A 22390-nucleotide genomic window follows, 5' to 3' on the forward strand; every position below is an offset into this window, starting at 1 on the left:
TAGTCACTTTGAGAATCAGAAAAAAAGTGAAAAGAAAGTCAAAGGCTGTTTCCAATGTGGAAACTGCAGTACTTGTGGAATGGTTGAACAAACTAAGGAAGTGGAAGACAGATATGGAAAATCCACCCCATCAAAGATTTTATAAACTGTAAAACAGTAGGGGTCATATACTGTTTTTCATGTGGCTGTGGACTGAAATACGTGGGTCTGACAAGCAGACAGATGAGAATGAGACTGATGGAACACATAAGAAATGTGAAGAATGGCGAACAAGATCAGCTAAGATTCAAAAACTTGACGAGTGTGGCTAGTCACTTTCTTAAAAAACTTGGAGGAAACCCAGAGAGTCTGAAAATAAAAGGATTGGAAAAAATACAACTGGAAATTCGAGGAGGAGACATGATGAGGGAACTTCTAAAAAAAGAATCCAGATGGATATTCCTGATGAACAGTCTAGACCCAGAAGGCTTAAATGAATACAATCAATTCTCTTCTTTTCTGGATTAACTGCCAAATTGGCCTAGAAATAGCATCTTCATAACGTTTAAGCTAGGAGAAGATTGCCACTCCATTTATATGTACATAAGATACAATTGAGATAACATATGGAGTAGGGACATGAGAGATACACAATACTGATAACGGAAGACGATTTTATAACATTCATGACACGAGGTCCACCAATAATTAATTACTATCATGAAATTGATCTTTATGATCAAACATAAGTGGAAAAAAAATATGGTGTACTAGGAAGAAGGTGAATGAATTAATGTATCTGACTCCCTTTCAAGGGTATGAAAGGGACCTTTAAAATGGAGATGAAAGGGATCGATTAATACCTCCATTTTTAGGCTCAAGGTTTAATACTGATGGAAATATCAATACATACTCAGGAAGAACATAGAATAAAGATTATTCTCCCCTTTTTTCGAGAATAATTAAAAACAACAAAATGGTCATTATTGTACTAATGTTATACTTACCCTGGAATACATATTTACTTTGATATTGTAATAAATACTTACCTGATAAAAATATCAGGTGGAAATACCTATCACATTTATGGACTATTTGTTTGTGTAATACAGGTTGAGTATCCCTTATCCAAAATGCTTGGGACCAGAGGTATTTTGGATATCGGATTTTTCCGTATTTTGGAATAATTAGATACCATAATGAGATCTTATGATGATGGGACCTAAATCTAAGCACAGAATGCATTTATGTTATATATACACCCTAAACACACAGCCTGAAGGCAATTTTAGCCAATATTTTTTATAACTTTGTGCATTAAACAAAGTGTGTCTACATTCACACATTTCATTTATGTTTCATATACACCTTATATACACAGCCTGAAGGTCATTTAATACAATATTATTAATAACTTTGTGTATTAAACAAAGTTTGTGTACATTGAGCCATCAAAAAACAAAGGTTTCACTATCTCACTCTCACTCAAAAATTCCGTATTTCGGAATATTCCGTATTTTGGAATATTTGGATATGGGATACTCAACCTGTATATACTTACCATTGTATTATAGAAAGCACCTAGGTATGTATCCATAAGACACTTACCTGTTGTTGTGGGTAATGGACAGGACAGCTGGATAGTTAAACTAGCTAGGAAGGGGAACAGAAAGATCCCCACCACCCGGGGAATATGTAATTTATTATTTACTATAGATACACCTTAGAAAGAGAGCACACAGAAATTTTAAGCAATAGTATCTATTAAAGCACAGATTTATTTGAAATTTTAGATTAAAAAGAAGTCTTTAAAAAAGTGACAAGATAAAGCACACAGAGGATTGAGGGTATAACATGGTGTGAGGACATAGAGTTGCAAATGCATATATGCTCCATGGATTATAATACTGTATGTGGAACAGCAAAATTTATATCAGAATAAGGGAGCAGGGTAGGGCATAATCCATATGTCGAATATCATTACATGTAATAGGTCACATGGTTTGCAATTTTTACACGGGGAGTGAGAGGACATTTTTATCACTAAATTTGACACTTTGATTCACATAACTTAGATACTGTAAGGAATACATATTTATATCACAATATGATTTTTTTTAATAATAAGTAAATCAATGGGAAACTACCACTAAATCATAGAATTCACTGAAGCACAGGGCACATAATTAATAGGGTCACGACATTCTTAAAATATCACTGAATAATTATTTACATGTAACCATATGTACATCATGTTTGATTATCATAATATCAAATAAGAAATACACTGTCTAATATTTAATATATAATTTTAGGGGTAAATAATATATAACCAATCTAATAAACAATAATGACAATAGTGAATAATAGGGATTAATAGAATGATTTTCCATTGAAGGAATAAATAGGTCTAGAGAAAAAATAGGATACATATAGAGAGTTATATGATGACTAACTACGTTTATTGCTAATGACCGAAATCATGCTCCTAACAGGGAAGCAATAGTTAAGAGACCATAAAGATTAAAATAATAGATATTTAATTGATATAAAAAGAAAGACATTGCATAGAAAATGACAATACAGTTGAAATAGAAACTACAAGTGGGAACTAAGGTTAGATTTTCATAGAGAACACAGATATCCAATGAGATTGGAGGGAGGGATATTTAAACCCATCTGTCAAGACATTCGGGTCGATGCCCTGACGAAGCAACCTTGTGAAACGTACGTAGGCATTTCAGAGACTGCTAGGTCAAGTTAGATACCACTGAACATGTGTTAATGAATTAATGTCTATAATCCATCATGTCAAATATAATTTAGAAAGTCTGCTGTGTGTAGTATAGAAGTAGCATGCCTATGTGGGCAGCGGCGGTGAGGGCGCTGGTAGGAGAGGGAACCGCATCATAGCATATTGCTATGGCAGGACTACACGTGGTCTGACCCGGGAGTCAGCGGCTTATGAGAAGCCGCAAAGGGAATGTTGATTGCTATAATATCAGGAGCTATCTAGCATAGATGCATGGAAATTGTTCATACATGCTAGGATCAGAATGAATACCTATTCGAACCTATCATATTATCTCAGTCACTGTACATCTAGTAGCCCTAAATACATACCGAAGCCAATCATTAGTATCTGTGTGGAAAGTGTATAGCGAGAGCGGCCACTGCAGCATTGCAGGTGGGCATACATTGGAGGAATACTGGCACTAATATACTGGAAAAACTTCTAATAACCACACGGGTATATTAAGATAGGAATCATACCTATCAAGGTAACACCAATATTATTATAGGAGTGCGGACATCTACCCGCATCTGATACTGTAGGGTTTCCCTCAATGGTACAATTAGAACTGCCAGTATATGAAGTAGTGTTAATTGTGAAGACTTTCCTTCACACAGACAAACAGTGATCAATTGTACCTTTAAATCAGCACATGAAGAACATATGAATTTATATTAATGGTCCATGAATAAGTGCATTTATCTATACAGTGAAATGTGAACAGGCTGCCTATTAACAGCTGCAAGAGTAATGAAAAGCCAACCACCGCTGTCTATTATTAGATGTATAGAACATTTATGCACAGTCATATTCAATCAGTCTATTAAGGGGACCACTGTGAGTGGATATCAATGGGGGAAGTACTATATTAATTGACTTGTCACACTATTTATAGGACACAGTGTCACAGATGGACCCGTTGGGCACTAGCATGGTGTAATTGACACTAAACAATATTATTACATAACCCCATATATCCTATACAAACCACTTGATCATTGAGTTTTTTATACTCACACAAAACAGGGCTTGGAGATAAGAATAACAACAACTATAAAATAACTACATAGACCTAAATGGACAATTTATTGTTGCAGGAAAGGAATAACAAGAGACACAGGAAGTGAATGATACAATTTATTGGAATAGATACTGTACATTCTAAAATACAGTGATACACACTAATGTTGATCATAGCATGAAAAATAATAGAATGATGAAGTTTCATCACATAGATTAGAATACATGCTAAAGGTATACAATTCCTGCAGGAAAGCTTTTAGATAAGGGTGGTATGTCTATACCGAATTTTATTGAATGAAATAAATAGTATTTTAAACAGCAAAATAAGGGGAAGGAGTGCACCCATTAGAATCCGATTCTTTTTCTCTTGTGAAATTCTTTACATGTTGCTCAATTGGAGGGTAGCACCCATAAATTGGTCATTAAGATTTAAACTATAGTTTGTGAATATTCAAAGGACCATTAATCCCTGGAATTCTGCTCAATAGTGAGCTTGTGTTTTTAGTGCGGATGAAAACCTCTTTCTCCATCTCCAGAATACTGATATATAAGCTATATATTTACTAGCATTAGAAAATATAGACATCTCAGCAGGGACTATAATGTCCTAATTGGAAGAACAATCTTCTAATGAGCAACTACTGTAGCAGTCTCTGTCTTAGAGATTTAATTCGATTTTAGTACACTACTTTCTTACTTTTTACACTCTATTTATATTTTTAATATTTCATGCAGGCTGAACTTATACTTTTTAAGTAATTGATGAAATACAAGTTATATTTTCATTTATTACTGTGAGGTTCCTAGTGCACCCAGATTACGGCTTCTGTTTCTGTGTGTGTGTCATTAAATAAGCTTTGGGTAGCACTCCCTATTAGGCAATAGGTACAAATATCTACCATATAATTTCTAAAATGCAAGAGATAAGGAACTAATAAGTTAAGGAATAATTACTGGTGCGGGAGTATTTTGTTGTGTGTATAGGACAGTGGTGGTGTCCTCTGCTGCCATATATCCAGTGTAACTGTATAAGTTCCTTTTAATGGTGCTGTGTTGTCCTGCATTAGACCAGGGGAAATGTCTTGTGCAGCATCAGTCCAGTGACCAGTCACAGTGGTGGTGTCCTCTGCTTCCATATATCCAGTGTAGCTGTATAAGTCCCTTTCAGTGGTGCTGTGTTGTCCTGCATTAGACCAGGGGAAGTGTCTTGTGAAGCATCAGTCCAGTGACCAGTCACAGTGGTGGTGTTCTCTGCTGCCATATATCCAGTGTTACTGTCGTATAATTCCCGTGATACTGGCGTATAATTCCTGTGACATTGCCGTATAATTCTCGGATTACTGGCGTAAAATTCCAATGATATTGCCGTATAATCCCTGTGATATTGCCATATAATTCTCGGAATACTGGGGTATAATTCCTGTGATACTGCCATATATTTCCCGTGACATTGCCGTATAATTCTCGGAATACTGGCGTAAAATTCCTATGATAATGCTGTATAATTCCTGTAACATTGCCGTATAATTCTCGGAATACTGGCGTATAATTCCATATAAATCCATATAATTCCGTATAAATCCAGTCCAGTGGTGCTGCCATATAAATTCAGTGGTGCTGTCCTGTGCTGTATGTTATTAACTCCAAATAAAGAGGTTATTAATATTGAATCCAAATAATTTATACAGGGTTTGCCCTGTGAGGTGTAGGGGTACGCTCTTTTGTGCCGCATATTGTATTATATAACTTAAAAAAAATAATGGAGAACAAACATTTGGAGGATAAAATAGGGAAAGATCACGAACTACTTCCTCCTAGTGCTGAAGCTGCTGCCATTAGCCATGACATAGACGATGAAATGCCATCAACATCGTCTGCCAAGGCCGATGCCCATTGTGATAGTAGAGGGCATGTAAAATCCAAAAAGCCAAAGTTCAGTAAAAAGACCGAAAAAAAAATAAATTTAAATGGTCTGAGGAGAAAAATAAACTTGACAATATGCCATTTACAACACGGAGTGGCAAGGAACGGCTGAGACCCTGGCCTATGTTCATGACTAGTGTTTCCGCTTCACATGACGATGGAAGCCCTCATCCTCCCGCTAGAAAAATAAAAAGATTTAAGCTGGAAAGAGCACAGAAACGAACTGTGCGTTCTGAGATGGTATCACAAATACCCAAAGAGAGTCCAAGTGTGTCAGCGGTTGCAATGCCTGACCTTCCCAACACTGGACAGGAAGAGGTGGCTCCTTCCACCATTTTCAAGACCCCTGCAAGTGCTGGAAGGAGCACCCACAGTCCAGTTCCTGATATTGAAATTGAAGATGTCACTGTTGAAGTACACCAGGATGAGGATATGGGTGTTGCTGGAGCTGAGGAGGAAGTTGACGATGAGGATTCTGATGGTGATGTGGTTTGTTTAAGTCAGGCACCGGGGGAGACACCTGTTGTCCGTGGGATGAATAAGGCCATTGTGATGCCTGGGAAAACTACCAAAAAAGCCACCTCTTCGGTGTGGAATTATTTCTCCACATATCCGGACAAGAGGTGTCAAGCCATCTGTTGCCTCTGTCTATCTGTAATAAGCAGGGGTAAGGATGTTAACCACCTAGGAACATCCTCCCTTATACGTCACCTGCTGCGCATTCATCAGAAGTCAGTGTCAAGTTGTGAAACTTTGGTTAAGAGCGTAAGCAGTCCACTGACACCTAAATCCCTTCTTCCTCTTGTACCACTCTTGTTCCTCAACTCCCTCAACGTCCACTTCCTCCTCAGTCAGGAACGTCAGTAGTACTGCAGGCCATGTCACTGTCAAGACTGAGGAGTCCTCTCCTAACCGGGATTCCTCGGGAGGATCCTTGAGTGGTACGCCTGCTGCTGTTCCTGTTGTTGTTGCTGGGAGTCGATCGTCATCCCAGAGGGGAAGTCGGAAGACCATCTGTGCTACTTCCAGTAAGCAATTGACTGTCTAACAGTCCTTTGTGAGGAAGATTAAATATGACAGCAGTCATCCTGTTGCAAAGCGGATAACTGAGGCCTTGACACTTATGTTGGTGTTAGATGTGCGTCCGGTATCCGCCATTAGTTCAGTGAGACTTAGAAAATTGATGGAGATAGTATGTCCCCGGTTTCAAATCCCATCTAGGTTCCAATTCTCTAGGCAGGCGTTACCAAGAATGTACAAAGACGCCAGAAAAAGAGTCACCAGTGTCCTACAAAATGCGGCTGTATCCAGTGTCCACTTAACTACGGACATGTGGACAAGTGGAACAGGGCAGACTAAGGACTATATGACTGTAGCAGCCCACTGGGTAGATGTATGGCCTCCCACAGCAACAACATCAGCGGCAACAGTAGCAGCATCTCGCAAACGCCAACTCGTTCCTAGGCAGGCTACGCTTTGTATCACCACTTTCCGTAAGAGGCACACAGCTGACAACCTCTTACGAAAACTGAGGGACATCATCGCAGAATGGCTTACCTAAATTGGACTCTCCTGAGGATTTGTGATATCGAACAACGCCCCCAATATTGTGCGTGCATTACATCTGGGCAAATTCCAGCACGTCCCATGTTTTGCACATATAATTAATTTGGTGGTGCAGAATTTTTTTTTAAAATGACAGGGGTGTGCAGGAGATGATGTCGGTGGTCCGAAAACTTGCGGGCCACTTTCGACATTCTGCAACCACATGCCAAAGACTGGAGTGACAGCAAACACTCCTGAACCTGCCATCAACTGAAGCAAGAGGTGGTAACGAGGTGGAATTCAACCCTCTATATGCTTGAGATAATGGGTGAGCAGCAAAAGTCCATTAAAGCCTATACATCCACCTACGATATAGGCAAAGGAGGGGTAATGCACCTGAATCAAGCGTAGTGGAGAATGATTTCTGTCTTGTGCAAGGTGCTCCAACCCTTCGAACCTGCCACACGTGAAGTCAGTTCAGTCACTGCCAGCTTGAGTCAGGTCATTCCCCTCATCAGGCTTTTACAAAAGCAGCTGGAGAAATTGAAGGAGGAGCTAAGACGGAGCGATTCTGCAAAGTATGTGGGACTTGTGGATGGAGCCCTCCATTCGCTTTGCCAGGATTCATGGGTGGTCAATCTGTTGAAATCAGAGCACTACATTTTGGCCACCGTGCTCGATCCTAGGTTTAAAGCCTACGTTGTATCTCTCTTTCCGGCAGACACAAGTCTGCAGAGGTGCAAAGACCTACTGGTTAGTGAATTGTCAAGTCAAGTGGAAACGTGACCCATCAACAGCTCCTCCTTCAATTTCTCCCGCCACTGGGGCTGCAAGAAAAAGGATAAGATTTCCTAGCCCACCCGCTGGCGGTGATGCAGGTCAGTCAGGAGCGAAAGCGGACATCTGGTCCGGACTGAAGGACCTGCCAACGATTACTGACATGTCGTCTGCTGTTACTGCATATGATTCTGTCACCATTGAAAGAATGGTGGAAGATTATATGAGTGACAGCATCCAAGTAGGCATGTCAGACAGTCCGTATTTATACTGGCAGGAAAAAGAGGCAATTTGGAGGCCCTTGCACAAACTTGCTTTATTTTACCTAAGTTGCCCCTCCTCTAGTGTGTACTCCGAAAGAGTGTTTAGTGCAGCCGGACACCTTGTCAGCGATCAGCATAGGAGGTTACTTCCACAAAATGTAGAGAAGATGATGTTCATCAAAATGAATTATAAATTCCTCTGGGAAGACCTTTACCAGCAATTGCCTCCAGAAAGTACACAGGGACCTGAGATGGTGGATTCCAGTAGAGACAAATGAATACTCAGTGAGGAGGATGTACACAGTGAAAGGGGTGATGAATCGGATGATGATGATGAGGTCGACATCTTGCCTCTGTTGTGCAAGGAGAGATTGATTGCTTCTTTTTTTGGTGGGGGCCCAAACAAACCAGTAATTTCAGTCACAGTCGTGTGGCACACCCTGTCGCTGAAATGATTGGTTTGTTAAAGTGTGCATGTCCTGTTTATACAACATAAGGGTGGAAGGGCCCAAGAACAATTCCATCTTTCACCTTTTTTTCTTCTTATCATCATGTGCTGTTTGGGGACTATTTTTTTTTTAAAGTGCCTTCCTGTCTGACACTTCCGTATATGTCCAGTGGTACTGCCATTTAATTCCAGTGATTTAGATGTATAATTCCAGTAATTTGGATGTATAATTCCAGTGATTTTGCCATTTAATTCCAGTGATTTGGACGTATTATTCCAGTGGGAATTGTTTGTGTTGCTTGGCTTAGTTATACAGCTACCTCATTGCACCTCTTCGACATCGCTGCATGAGGTGCTGTTTGGGGTGTAGTTTTGAAAAGTGCCATCCTGTCTGACACTGCAGTGCCACTCCTAGATGGGCCAGGTGTTTGTGCCGCACACTTGTGTCGCTAAGCTTGGTCATACAGCCACCTCGGTGCAACTTTTAGGATTAAAAACAATATTGTGAGGTGTTCAGAATATACTGCCAATGAGTGGAAATGAATGTTATTGAGGTTAATAATCCCGTAGGAGCAAAATTACCCCCAAATTCTATGATTTTAGCTGTTTTTATGTTTTATTAAAAAATCATCCAGATCCAAAACCAAAACACGAAAGGGTGGTTTTGGCAAAACCAAGCAAAACCAAAACACGAAAGTGGAATTAGAACCAAAACACATAAAGTGCCCGCCGCACATCTCTACTAATCGCATATACTAGTTCATATGTGATTAGTGTCAGCGTGATGTGTAGCAGGATGTACCGCAACAGGTTGGTACATCCCACCCTAAATGATTCAACATTATCAAATAACCTGTGTGATGGTCTCACAAAATACTTTGGGGTCTATGGGGCAGATTTAACAATGAAATGGTGCTCCAGCTAATCAGCTCCTGTCATGTGTTGAAAAATGATAGTTAGGAGCTGATTGGTGGGAGCACCCTTTATCATTTGTAACGAGTGATAACAAGAATATCCCTTGTTGATAAATCTGCCCTTATGTATTACGCCTTGGAGAGAGAAAAGAGGATGAAGATAAAGTAAAAACCAACCACAAGGGAGTTAGGAGCTAATTGGCTGGTACTTTATCTCCATACACTTTATCTCTCACCAAGGCTTGGTACATAGACCATTTAGAGAGTGATTCTTACGGGTATATTCAATTCCTGTCGGGTCATTTCCGACCGAAAGGACCCGACAGCTCTCTATTCAATGCCGGGACAAACCCGACAGGTTTGTCCCGTTCCCGACAGTGTCAATCCGACTTTTTTTAAAGTTGGATTGACATTGTCGGAAACTGGGCTAAAACCTGTCGGGTTTGGCCCCACTTCCGACAATACACAGAGGATTTATTGGAAATCCTGGATCAAGGATGTTACACTGACCCATGTGAGTATATGTCCTACAGCGGGTGGATGTCAGGAAACATCACCTGCAATAGTTTTTTTTCAGGTGAGGGAGAATTAGCCTGTCTACAATACTGCCACAGAGCTACAGTCATTGAGTTTCCCTTATGCTGATTTGAAGGATATGGAAGTCATTGCAGAGTACCAGCGAGACGTCAGGGAAGAAGGTCACCTACCACCACTTGAGCAACATAACCTCCAAGGAAATCCCTCAGGTGAGCACAAACCAGTCCTGACTATTGAGCCATTCACAGTGTTTTGGGGGATGGGGCATTGGCTTTTTAGGGAGATGCCACGGACAGTGATCAGTCAGCCACATGGTGAATTACCTGAGAGAACAGCGGAAATGGCTTTTGAGGGGAAATCAGATCTCACCACTTCTCTGCAGCCAGAGTTTAACTTGTCTTTAGCACTAGGGCAGGAGCCCCAACATGTCACTGGGCAGATTTTGGGAATGCAATCTGGGGAGGTGGGAGGAAAGGCTCACAGTGTATTAGGAGCCATGCCCTAAGCGCCATCATGTGTCCATCCTTTTTCAACAGACAAATTTATGCTTCGGACAAATGGAGAAATTCACACTCCTGAAGCTTCAGAGGCAAGGGATGTAATACACCACTAGGAGGGAAACTATTGCTTCTTCGCAGGAGGGAGCCCATGGATCGAGTGGGAGAGCAACAGCCATGTAAAAGTGTGTTTTGGGCACAAAGTTAATAGCTATCAGGGACATGTTATTAGGAATTTGGTGGAAGACTCACAATCATAATTCCACCAGACCCAAAAGGCTGTGCACTGGACTCTTCAGGTAGCATAGCCCTCAGTCCTTTTGACCCAGGAGGCTAGATAATGGGCCTAATTCAGGTTGGATGGCAGTGAGCAATCCATCCGCAAATAATGAGAAAAAGATGCGGGCGCATGTTCAGCGCCTTCCTCTGTTTTTAGGGAGGAGACGGAGCGTTGCGGGGGCAGAGGCGGCCAAACGGGGGCAGTGCGGCACGAACGTGGGCATGTCGGAGCGTGATCACAGCTGCATCACATGCTGCCGCCGCAATCAAGAACACGGCGGCGGGCCTCTAGCGGGCACAGCTATGCTGCACCGGCAGGAGCCATCCTCAGTTTCTGCTAACAAGCAAAAATTGCAATGCATTTGCAATTTCTACTTGTTGAACGGGGGGAGGCACCGGTCAGCATGGTGGGCAGCCTTGCCCAGAGATGGGCGGCCCCCCAGCATGCGATCCAAAGGAATGCAAATTCTGCTACTTAGAAGAATTTGCAATCCTTACTGAATTAGGCCCAATACCAGGCAGTTTGTGCTGAGAACACAGACTAGAAATTGAGGCCCTCATTCCGAGATGATCGTAGCTGTGCTAAACTTCACACTGACATGCAAGGGGATGCCCAGCACAGGGCTAGTCCGCCCCGCATGTCAGTGCCCCCCCCCCCCCCTTACCTCGCAGAAGTGCAAAGGCACCGCACAGCAGCGATGCCTTAGCACTTCTAGAGTAGCTCCCGACCAGCACAGCTTTAGCGTGCTGCCCAGGAGCTACTCGTCGCTACATCATGCAGTCGCCGCCGTTCCGCCCCGCTCCCGCCCAGCGTCCACCTCTGCCTGTCAATCAGGCAGAGGCGATCGCAGCCCAGCTATGGCCTTAGGCCGTCTGGCATGCGCTGGTGCACTGCAGCACCAGCGCATGCGCAGTGGGTAACCGTTTGCTCGGATGCAATAAAAAGCAGCGAGTGAAAACATCAGAATGACCCCCTGAGAGAGGAATGTAAAGAAACCAAAATTGTGCAAGGAACTAAAGTTACAATGCCTTATTCCAATCCCTACCCGGACTGTACTTTATATTATAGCCCTGTGTTCATTCATTTCTTCATACCCTGTTTTTTTATTTTGGCCCTGTACTTTTTATGTGATGTATTTACAATTACAGTATGGTTTATGTGTTGCCATGTGACATTATGTGGTTCATGTTTCCATATGTGTATTCCTGTGCCTTTAGGAAAAGTTGGGGCTGATATGCCGGCGGTCGGAATACCAGAAGCCAGAATGCCGATGGGTGGGGCGAGCGCAACGGAGCCTCTTGCGGGCTCACTGTGCTCGCCACAGGTTCTAGTCCCACTCTATGGGTGTCATGGACCGTTGTTAGCTGGCATTCCGGCTGGTGGCATTTTCAGCAGTCGGGATTCCGGCGTCGATATCCCAACCGTAGGCATATCAACTCCATATCCTTAAGAATTGATAATATCAGAAGTACCTGTGAGGGAAATGTGACATCTCCCTGTAAAAAGAACCTCATGGATTAAATTCTCCCTCCACAGGGGACACTTAAGGTTTGTGTGAATTAAGGTAATATTGTTTCTTCTGTTGACTCCATATTCCATATTGTCCAAAACGTGAGCTATGCCAGACATCCAGGAGTCAATCCCAGCAGGATGTAACCTGAGAAATGAAATTTAGGGGCAGGCTCAGCAACAGGGGTGGGGGTGGGGTCAAAGGGTACACCTGTGACAGGCCCTGAAATTCAGAGGGGCCCCAAGTTAACCTTACTTGTCCCTGTGTCCATATCCTGGCAGTAGGACACACCGTGCACTTGAACTGCACTGCTATTTCAGCACAGATCGCACGCCTACTTAGTTACCACGGCGGCACACGGTTACTGTGGAGATATAGATTTTACAGAGACGTACTGTAGTAGCAGGCTGCCAATCTGCACTGCAGAATGATGGGGGTCATTCCGAGCTGATTTTTTGCAGCCGTGCGATCAGATAGTCGCCACCTATGGGGGAGTGTAATTTAGCATAGCAAGTGTGTAATCGCTTGTGCAGGGGAGCTGTGCAAAAAGTTTTTGTGCAGCTTCTGAGTAGCTCTGAACTCAGCCGCTGCGATCACTTCAGCCTGTCAGGTCCCGGAATTTACGTCAGACACCCGCCCTGGAAACGCCTGGACACGCCTGCGTTTTCCACAGCACTCCCAGAAAAAGGTCACTTGCCACCCAGAAACACCCTCTTCCTGTCAATCTCCTTGCGATCGGCTGTGCGAATGGATTCTTTGTGTCGAAGTCGAAAATATTGTACCCACATGCATCACGTGCAAACACCACACAGAGTGGCCTCCGTGTGTGTGCTTGTTCTGCTGTGCATGTGCATGCCCGCAGGTCGCGTATATTGGCTCACGAAGCCCTGCGTATTAGCGCGTGGTATGAGTAAATACGGTAGCATTTGCAATGAAAAGCCACACAGACATATCTGACATTTTATCCACATAGTGCATCATTTACACACAGCCTACACACACCACACCAGCAAGTTACATTTACTTTGGAAGAATAGCAACAGAGGGATTCAACTTTACAGGATATGAGGGGATAGAATTAGGTTAAGATGTGGTGTTTGGTATCCAGATGTACATTATTTCAAGGGCAATATTCCGATTGCAGTTTGCAGAATGTAGCACGCTCCTGTGCATATCTATGCGCAGGAATACAATATTAATATCACACTAAATTTACTGTACTGATATTCGGCGGGAACCCAGTGGAGGACACCTGCAAATGCACCTGGACCAGGCATCGCCCACCTATTCAAACCGACCTATGACCCCTCATGTACTGTAAATGACCAACCCTTTGACCTATGAAAGAAGAGATTACAGTTTCCTTTGTACTATGTTTTGGACAAATGTATAAAAGCCAAGCCTCCTGGCCGGTCCCAGCCTAATTCTCTGAATGTCATCTTGAGGACCGGATCCGGGTGGCGCAGGCGAACAAACGTTGGTTGTAGCTTTTCTTTTGTATTGTTGTATTTCTGTTGTACCCCCCTTTTAAGTAAATGTTTGTTGCTGCGTTGGACCATAACATAACATATACAATTGGTGTCGCATTCCTTTCCTGTTAGGGGTTTAAAGTGTATTCGGCCGCACGTGTAGCTACTTTGTGCTTACAGCATGACGACGTGCTTACGCAACGTGTACGCATTTCATAGAGGTTTATCACACACATGCTTAGCAGTCGCAGTGGCATGAACATTTGTGTATTAAGGTACTGCTTTTTCCTGTAAGTTAAACGAACTTAACAGTTGGGAGCTCGCCCGAGTCACCACATACTTACGGACTTGCAGGCCATAACAGACTTTGGTCTATCAACAAAGGGTTGAGACGCGTCCGAAGTGATTTTGGATTGTGTTTAAAACCATCTTGTGTTGTAAGACCACATCTGTGCTGTAAAGTCTTAGAGGTGCTGGTGTAACCCGAGGGACAAACAGGAAAAAAGCCGTTTATTATTTGTGTGTAACTTTTGGCGCGAAAGCGTACACAAAGCGTACCGATACTTTGCATACATTCTCACATATTGTTGCCATAGGTTATAATAGTCATTATAGATCTGTGTAAAGTCGGATACATTTATTTGCTATATAATTGAGATAGTGTGTTAAGGGAGTAATTATAAAAACACGAAACGCAGTTCCGGCCTAAACGTTTAGGTATACACTCAAAAGAGGATTACCTTTTAGGGTAACTTCCGGAGAGTGTAAGGAACAATTGTGTGTTGTGTAAGTGAGCAGTAGTATTTTGTTGCTCACATTTATCGTGATAAAGTGTGGTTTATTGAGTTGCGAACGTACATTGTACACGTGGTACGGTATGTGAGGAAAGCGTATAGGAGCGTGCATGTGGCGCAGGGATGCGTACTGTCACATGTTTACGCATGATTGCGTGAAGTAGCGAGCGCAAGTTATAACCGCACAATAGCAGTTCAATTTAAGGCAGGATTAAAGACATTTATACAATAGCAAATAACTCCCTGATATTAAAAGCAGATTAATATAATACTTTGCTTAAACTGTACTACCTCTGGGATAGGCTATTAATCAAAGTTAGTGATATTTTTCTGTACAGAAAAACATTGTGTATTTGTGTGAGCTGAAAGTAGGAGTGGACATATTGAACCTCGAAAAACCGGGATCCCGTGGACAAAACCCCTGAGCTAGAAGGGGCTCAGCTGCGAGAAGGGTCGCAACCTAGCGCATTTAACGAAGTTGGCACGTACTACAACGTGTTGGAGGAGCGTAATAGATTGTGATTTGTGAAGTGATTTGGTGTTACGCTCCGGCTGTCCAACTGAGCTAGAAGGGGCTCAGCTGCGAGAAGGGTCGCAACCTAGCGCATTTAACGAAGTTGGCACGTACTACAACGTGTTGGAGGAGCATAATAGATTGTGATTTGTGAAGTGATTTAGTTTTACGCTCCGGCTGAGAAGCGCGGCTTAAAATCAACTCCCGTGATCGTAGGGCATATAGATAACAAGTATCTATAGGCCGTGCGATTGGACCGCACGTCCGTGTGTTATACGCGGCACAACATGATACCATTTTTGTTATATTGCGCAGGTGTGTCATATGTGCTTTGTAAAGCATACGCAGACGTGATTGTGTAAACAAGAGGTTTTTCGCTGAACTTCTTCAGGAAATCTCCCTGGTGGACATTCACTGGAAAGGGTGATCGATAAGGTGCTTCTCATCCTACAAAAATTCCAGTGGAAATATACCGAAAAGGAATTTTTTGCTGGCCCTCTCAGGAAAACATTCCAACAGAACCTCCACTGAAAGAAATTACGGTGCTGAAGGGTCTGATAGGAGCCCAAGGTTGGGTACATCGCGATCCCACTATTTACAGTGGGTCATAGTACAGGCCAGCGGGGGCTGGAGTGAGTGAAAGCACTCGGTAAGAACATTCACCGTTTTTCATTGTGCATTTGGCGTTTGTGATAAAAAGCCCATAATGGGAGCCAAGTGTACAAGCAAGAGGCGTTCGGCAGCCAGGGTTCAGGCTGTAGAGGAAGGGCCAAGAAGGTCCGCAAGGTTAGTAATGTGTGGTAAGTATGGTCCACACGCAGAGGCTTTTGTGATGAATGGGTATGTATGACTGCTGGGGATAAGGCATCATTTCCTAGGATGCGTAGTTTTAAACCAGAGGTTCTGCCGAATGTAAGGAATAGAATATGTCTGAACAAGTCTGAGAAACAAAAGATCATACATAACGACTGTTTAAATATATGGCAACAAGAGGGAGATGTGCAAAGGGAGCTGGCTCGCACAGCAAGTTACAAACCTGACAGGAATGTGATTGCGAGCACACCATCATCGACACATGTCGATGAAGAGAAAACAGCTACAACCAATGGTACATCGGCAAATGACAGGAACATTCATGTAAATTGTATTAACCCTAACCCATACATATTGTACCCTGTCTTAAGTTCTCTCAAAGGTCATAGGTCGGAGGAAGATGACGAATCCAGCCTAATCTCAGCCCTCATCCAGGCAGTCACCTTGCAGGAAACTCAGGTGGGCACGGCCCAACCAGTTAGAACATGGACGGTGTCTCCCACTGAAGAGACGGGTGAGATCATAGCCACCGGTAAGTGTGAGACTGTTCATTACGCAGAGACAGTAACGCCTCACAGCGAGCAGATTAGGAATGGAATGGTTGGGTTACATCCTATCTGGGTAATAGCAACTCCCAATGGGAGAACCAATAGCCAGGAAGTAACCCTCATCAGGACTACTGCAATGTATTGCACGTGGACCAGATCAGAACTACGGTCAATCATTTCAAAATTCCTCGATCCCCGGAGACATTTAGCCAGATGTCAGAAGTTTATGAAGGATCTGGGTAATGCCCATGAACCTACAAACAAAGATTGGCGGACACTTTTGAAAGCGTGCCTACCCCCTAATATTGACACCCAAAAATGTATCACTGATTGTCAGATAGAGTCAGACGATCCTCTGACTGACGAATACAATCAGGAGAACGTGGAACGAATTAACATACAACTAGGATTGTACTTCCCCATTGTTGTCCAGTGGAATAAAATTTTCTCCATAAAACAGAGAGAAAATGAACCGACATCCGAATATTTCCATAGGGCCTTACAAATAATGGATAGATACACTGGGATAACGGATATAAGGAACAATGTGAATTACAGGGAGGTGGCTGTCTCTGTGCTAATGGACGGGCTCAATAAGGCATTGAAGGTCAGGGTACAGACTTCTTTGCCTAATTGGAGAGGGGTCACAGTTAGAGATGAGCGGGTTTGGTTCCTCGAGATCCGAACCCCCCCTAACTTCACCTATTTTACACGGTTCCGAGGCAGCCTAGGATCTTCCCGCCTTGCTCGCATAACCCGAGCGCGCCCGAACGTCATCATCCCGCTGTCGTATTCTCGTGAGATTCGTATTGCATATAAAGAGCCGCGCGTCGCCGCCATTTTCACTCGTGCATTGGAGATGATAGCGAGAGGACATGGCTGCGTTCTCTCAGTTTCTGTGTTCAGTGTGCTGCAAATATCTGTGCTCAGTGTGCTGCCAATATCTGTGCTCAGTGTGCTGCAAATATCTACTTTCTCTGCCTGAAAACGCTCCATATCTGTGCTGCATTGTAGTTGCAGTATATAGTAGGAGGACAGTGCAGAATTTTGCCGACCACCAGTATATATATATATATATATATATATATATCCAAAGTTTTGCCCCGGCACTCCTCCTAATACCTTGCTGAGGTGCACTTCCTTGTGGACATGCTGGTCCACCCACATGCAATAGGAAAGAACAGGTGGCACTCACAGTCTTGTAAATGGTGAAAAACGATCTCCACGCCGTGGAGACTTTATTGATTCAATAAAGTCTCCACGGCGTGGAGATCGTTTTTCACCATTTACAAGACTGTGAGTGCCACCTGTTCTTTCCTATTGTATATATATATATATATATATATATATATAGCAGTACGGTACAGTAGTCCATTGCTCTACCTCTGTGTCGTCAAGTATACTATCCATCCATATCTGTGCTGCATTGTAGTTGTGCGCAGTATATACAGTGGGGATCGAAAGTTTGGGCACCCCAGGCAAAAATTCATTTTAATGTGCAAAAAGACGCCAAGGAAAGATGGAAAAGTCTCCAAAAGGCATCAAATTACAGATTAGACATTCTTATAACATGTCAAAAAAAGTTTGATTTTATTTCCATTATTTACACTTTCAAAAGAACAGAAAACAAAAATTGGCATCTGCAAAAGTTTGGGCACCCTGCAGAGTTAATACCTTGTACTGCTCCCTTTGGCAAGTATCACAGCTTGTAAACGCTTTTTGTAGCCAGCCAAGAGTCTTTCAATTCTTGTTTGAGGTATCTTCGCCCATTCTTCCTTACAAAAGTCTTCCAGTTCTTTGAGATTCCTGGGCTGTCTGTGACGCACTGCTCTTTTAAGGTCTATCCATACATTTTCAATTATGTTGAGGTCAGGAGATTGTGAAGGCCATGGCAAAACCTTCAGTTTACGCCTCTTGATGTAATCCCCCGTCTATTTTGAGGTGTGTTTAGGATCATTATCCATTTGTAGAAGCCAGCCTCTCTTTAACTTCAGCTTTTTCACAGATGGCATCAAGTTAGCGTCCAAAATTTGTTGGAATCTTATTGAATCCATTTTTCCTTCTACTCGTGAAATGTTCCCTGTGCCACTGGCTGCGATACAACCCCAAAGCATGATTGATCCACCCCCATGCTTAACAGTTAGACAGAGGTTCTTTTCATTAAATTGTGTGCCCTTCCTTCTCCAAACGTACCTTTGCTCATTCCGGCCAAAAAGTTCGATTTTTACCTCATCGGTCCACAGAACTGTATTCCAAAATGCATCAGGCTTGTCTATATTTTCATTTGCAAACTTCAAACGCTGATTTTTGTGGTGAGGACATAGAAGAGGTTTTCTTCTGATGACTCTTCCATGAAGACCATATTTGTACAAGTATCTCTTTATAGTGGAATAGTGTACCACAACTCCAGTGTCTGACAGATCTTCCTGGAGGGATCGTGCAGTCAAACGTGGATTTTGACTTGCTTTTCTCACAATCCTGCGAGCTGTTCTGTCTGATATTTTTCTTGGTCTTCCAGATCTTGCTTTAACTTCCACTGTTCCTGATGACTGCCATTTCTTAATTACATTCCGAACAGAGGATATGGGCATCTGATAACGCTTTGCTAACTTCTTATAGACTTCTCCTGCTTTGTGAGCGTCAACTATTCTCAGTTTCAGTGTTCTACACAACTGCTTAGAGGAACCCATGGTGCGGATTGTTGGAGCAAGGTCAGATGAGTCTGGGCTTTTAAAACCTTTGAGATTGACATCACCTGGTCTTTCCAGATGATGACTGAGAACAATCCATGACACTGCCAGGTCTCAGCTGTCCAAAGGGGGCAGTACGAGGTATTAACTCTGCAGGGTGCCCAAACTTTTGCAGACGCCATTTTTTGTTTTCTGTTCTTTTGATAGTGTAAATGATGGAAATAAAATCAAACTTTTTTTGACATGTTATAAGAATGTCTAATCTGTAATTTCATGCCTTTTGGAGATTTTTCCATCTTTCCTTGGCTTCTTTTTGCACATTAAAATGAATTTTTCCCTAGGGTGCCCAAACTTTCGATCCCCACTGTATATATATATAGCAGTACGGTACAGTAGGCCATTGCTATTGATATATTACTGGCATATAATTCCACACATTAAAAAATGGAGAACAAAAATGTGGAGGGTAAAACAGGTCAAAGGAGAAAAAGAAAAAAGGGCTGTATTGTCGATGCACTAGAAGAGGAGTGACCTAATTATCACGACCATCTGTAAGAATTTCCTAAAATTTAACTTTTATTAATGTCAAATTAAAATAGTGTGACGATAACTAGTGATGAGCGGGTTCGGTTTCTCGGAAACCGTACCCCCCTGAACTTCAGCCTTTTTACACGGGTCCGAGGCAGACCCGGATCTTCTCGCCTTGCTCGGTTAACCCGAGCGCGCCCGAACGTCATCATCCCGCTGTCGGATTCTATCGCGAGCCTCGGATTCTATATAAGGAGCCGCGCGTCGCCGCCATTTTCACACGTGCATTGAGATTGATAGGGAGAGGACGTGGCTGGCGTCCTCTCCGTTTAGACTAGAGTACTAGAGACACTTGATTTACTAATTTTGGGGAGCATATTAGGAGTACTACTTGCTGATAGTGTGACCAGTGACCACCAGTTTAATTAATCCGTTCTCTGCCTGAAAAAAACGATACACAGTGTGACACAGTCACATACCATATCTGTGCTCAGCCTCAGTGTGCTGCATCATATGTAATACTGTATATCTGACTGTGCTGAGTGCTCACACAGCTTAATTGTGGGGGAGACTGGGGAGCAGTTATAGCAGGAGTACATATTTTAAGTACAGTGCACACTTTTGCTGCCAGAGTGCCACTGCCAGTGTGACTGACCAGTGACCACTGACCACCAGTATATTGTGATTGTCTGCTGACCACCAGTATATTGTGATTGTCTGCCTGAAAAAGTTAAACACTCGTCGTGTGGTGTTTTTATAAACGCATTCTGCTGACAGTGTCCAGCAGGTCCGTCATTATATAATATATACCTGTCCGGCTGCAGTAGTGATATATATATATTTTTTATCTCATTATCATCCAGTCTATATTAGCAGAAGACACAGTACGGTAGTCCACGGCTGTAGCTACCTCTGTGTCGGCAGTCGCTCGTCCATCCATAATTGTATACCACCTACCCGTGGTGTTGTTTTTTTTTTCTATCTTCTTGATACTAGTAGCTTACATTAGGAGTCTGCAGTGCTGAGCTGACAGTGTCCAGCAGGTCCGTCATTATATAATATATACCTGTCCGGCTGCAGTAGTGATATATATATATTTTTTATCTCATTATCATCCAGTCTATATTAGCAGCAGACGCAGTACGGTAGTCCACGGCTGTAGCTACCTCTGTGTCGGCAGTCGCTCGTCATCCATAAGTATACTAGTATCCATCCATCTCCATTGTTTACCTGAGGTGCCTTTTAGTTGTGCCTATTAAAATATGGAGAACAAAAATGTTGAGGTTCCAAAAATAGGGAAAGATCAAGATCCACTTCCACCTCGTGCTGAAGCTGCTGCCACTAGTCATGGCCGAGACGATGAAATGCCATCAACGTCGTCTGCCAAGGCCGATGCCCAATGTCATAGTACAGAGCATGTAAAATCCAAAACACCAAATATCAGTAAAAAAAGGACTCAAAAATCTAAAATAAAATTGTCAGAGGAGAAGCGTAAACTTGCCAATATGCCATTTACCACACGGAGTGGCAAGGAACGGCTGAGGCCCTGGCCTATGTTCATGGCTAGTGGTTCAGCTTCACATGAGGATGGAAGCACTCAGCCTCTCGCTAGAAAAATGAAAAGACTCAAGCTGGCAAAAGCACAGCAAAGAACTGTGCGTTCTTCGAAATCCCAAATCCACAAGGTTGTGTCGGTTGCGATGCCTGACCTTCCCAACACTGGACGTGAAGAGCATGCGCCTTCCACCATTTGCACGCCCCCTGCAAGTGCTGGAAGGAGCACCTGCAGTCCAGTTCCTGATAGTCAGATTGAAGATGTCAGTGTTGAAGTACACCAGGATGAGGAGGATATGGGTGTTGCTGGCGCTGGGGAGGAAATTGACAAGGAGGATTCTGATGGTGAGGTGGTTTGTTTAAGTCAGGCACCCGGGGAGACACCTGTTGTCCGTGGGAGGAATATGGCCATTGACATGCCTGGTGAAAATACCAAAAAAATCAGCTCTTCGGTGTGGAAGTATTTCAACAGAAATGCGGACAACATTTGTCAAGCCGTGTGTTGCCTTTGTCAAGCTGTAATAAGTAGGGGTAAGAATGTTAACCACCTCGGAACATCCTCCCTTATACGTCACCAGCAGCGCATTCATCATAAGTTAGTGACAAGTTCAAAAACTTTGGGCGACAGCGGAAGCAGTCCACTGACCAGTAAATCCCTTCCTCTTGTAACCAAGCTCACGCAAACCACCCCACCAACTCCCTCAGTGTCAATTTCCTCCTTCCCCAGGAATGCCAATAGTCCTGCAGGCCATGTCACTGGCAATTCTGACGAGTCCTCTCCTGCCTGGGATTCCTCCGATGCATCCTTGCGTGTAACGCCTACTGCTGCTGGCGCTGCTGTTGTTGCTGCTGGGAGTCGATGGTCATCCCAGAGGGGAAGTCGTACTCGTAAGACCACTTTTACTACTTCCACCAAGCAATTGACTGTCCAACAGTCCTTTGCGAGGAAGATGAAATATCACAGCAGTCATCCTGCTGCAAAGCGGATAA

The 22390-nt window shown here is 43.1% G+C and overlaps 1 protein-coding gene across 3 annotated transcripts in view; it reads right to left on the reverse strand.

Moving 5' to 3' along the window:
• ATP8B3 (ATPase phospholipid transporting 8B3) overlaps positions 1-22390 on the reverse strand; it is a 937871-nt gene that overhangs the window by 534792 nt on the left and 380689 nt on the right. The window lies entirely within an intron of this gene.

This window comes from Pseudophryne corroboree, chromosome 1 (genome assembly GCF_028390025.1).
Source record: "Pseudophryne corroboree isolate aPseCor3 chromosome 1, aPseCor3.hap2, whole genome shotgun sequence".
NCBI classification, from domain to species: domain Eukaryota; kingdom Metazoa; phylum Chordata; class Amphibia; order Anura; family Myobatrachidae; genus Pseudophryne; species Pseudophryne corroboree.